This window comes from Gavialis gangeticus, unplaced genomic scaffold (assembly GCF_001723915.1).
Source record: "Gavialis gangeticus isolate Ggan-Ray unplaced genomic scaffold, GavGan_comp1, whole genome shotgun sequence".
Classification (NCBI taxonomy): domain Eukaryota; kingdom Metazoa; phylum Chordata; order Crocodylia; family Gavialidae; genus Gavialis; species Gavialis gangeticus.
Window position 1 is genome coordinate 63,660,223 of NW_017728995.1, and position 2,459 is coordinate 63,662,681.

Here is a 2,459-nt window from a genome sequence, read left to right on the forward strand (position 1 = left end):
GGGGGGGGGGGGGGGGTGCAGACATTCCATACAACTTTAGGCCAGTACTTCTGTGTCTTGTCCCCTATATGCAAAATCAGAAGTACTTTTCTGCATGGGAGGGCACTGCCTATTTTTGTGGGGTGCTCTAATATTTTAGCAGGTGTTATAAACCCTTTAAAGTCAGAGGTTTTTGTCAGAGTTACACCAGAATAATGGAGGATAGAACTCTGACAGGTCAGGGACGGTTGCAGCATGTATGGCTACGATTCTGCTTTTATATGGTGCCACATATGGACAGAATCTCTCCTTAGTGGCAAAAGGTTTTCTGTTAATTGCAAGTGACTAAGGCTGTAGTGTGTGTGATGGTCAATTACCATTCTCTATCTTTCACAAAATGAACCCAGGGCACTAGAGTCAAATTACTGAACCATAACTTGAATTATAAAGGTTAGCTGTACCACCAGTTAATGAGGCTGATCTAATTCCCATTGCAGGGAAGGTGGAACATTATCTCAGTCTTCTAGAAAAGCTCTCTGAGGCTATGGGAATAATTGGAATGGAGAACAGAACAAGAGCCAGTGGTAGAACAAGTCTTTAGGGAAACCTGGCTCTAATTCATCTACAAATGGATCCCTCAGGCATTTTGTCAGCTCATACTGAACTCACAGCTTTAGGCAATCAAAAGCTAGTGACATGGACTCAAGTCCATCTCCAGCATGTATAGCCATTTGCTTAAAGGCAGTGGTACATTAGGAACAGAGATGCTTGGGTTCTTCTGACTCGGCAATTGTCAAAAGGTACCGCTTCACATCATGAAACAAGCAGGTGTGTCAAAACCACTCCAGGTTTTACCATCAGCTCACCTGGCAGGATCAATGTCTCAAGGACAGGGATCAATCTTACAAACAGATCAAAGAAGTCAGACAGCCTGGGGCAAACAACTTGACTCAGGAGTCTGGAAACCCTGGGGTTGCTGTCTTGGGACAGTGTACACAATAGAATTGACCAGAAGCCACAAACTCTGCAAGTTTTAGGAGCTGCTGAGTAAAAATAAAAATTATGTCCATTTCACTTGGCAGGTGTAGGAAACCAGACCAGACTTCATGCGGGAACTATGACAGTGGTTCTGAAGCCATCTTTTTTTTTCTTTCCCTCCCCCACCCCAAAACCTGTTTCACAGGGAATATCAAAAACATTAGGTTTTGGCCTGAAGTCGAATACAACCAGATGTTGATATGAGCTCCCTGCAAGTCAAATTCTGAAGCGTTGCTAATATTTGGTGAGATCTTCAAGTGGTGTGAATCAACATAGTTCCACCAACTTCAATAGTGGGATGCTGGCTTACCAATACATCAGATAAAACACTAGCTCAGTAAAGTTCCCTGAATGCATGTTCTTGGAAAAGATTCATGTTAATTTTACTTATAGGCTTTTCAAAGATCTCTTGGAATTATACATGCACAACTGGTATCTGTTCATTTTTCTTTTACTCCTTTCCTTTGTAAGCTGCTCTTTCCCAGGTCATTAACTTCCTCTAAGGCACAAAGAACTTTAAACTTAATAAATTTATCTTTTTCTAGAGATGCGCCAATACATCAGTCCCATATCAGATTGGTGCTGATATAAGGAAAATTGACAATATCGGCAATCAGCATTTTTTGCCTGACGTGGCCCGTAACGTGGCTGGTAATTGGCCTCTACACGCGCGCAGCCAGAGTGCAGCACACAGGCAGCCAGGAGCGCAGCCCAGTGTGGAGGGCAGCTGGGGCTGGCTGGTAAGTCTGTTGTGAGGAAAGGGGCATGGGGGGGACAGATCGAGGCCCCTGCAGTGAGGGAGGGAGTAGAGCTGGGTCAGATGCAGGCGTTGCACAGCCAGGGCAGAGCAGGATGGAGCCATGAGTGGCTTGTCCAGGGGATGTGGGGTTGGGGGCAGCTCCTGCCACTGCACTCATCCCAGGAAGGCATGGGAGGCATGTGTTTCCAGATCTGCACATGGGGCAAGGGCGGGCTGAGGCAGGGGTCTTCCTGGTGGGGGCTAGGCTGGGGCTGTGCAGCAGCAGTGCTGGGAGGAGGGTTGGATGCAACCCCTGCCACAACCCTGTGCCAGTGCCACCACCCCCCATCAGTAAGACCCTGGCACTGCCCTGGCCCCAGCCTATAGCAGCAACCCACTCTCACCCTGCATGTAGATCTGGGGGCACACCTCCCATGCCCTCCCAGGCTGCATGCAGTGGTGGGAGCTGCCCCCCCCCCACACCCCTAAATGAACTGGTCGTGGCTGTGTCCCTCATGCATCTCCGGCTGCAAGCCCCAGCCCCACTCCCTCCCTCATTGCAGAGGCATTGGTTTTCCCCCCGGCCACACCCCTTCCCTCCCCCACAAAAGACTTACCAGCTGGATGCTGCTCTCTAAGCTGCCCAGCTGCATATTGGAATTGGATCAGTATCAGCTGATATGGCTCACTAAAAATCAGCCAT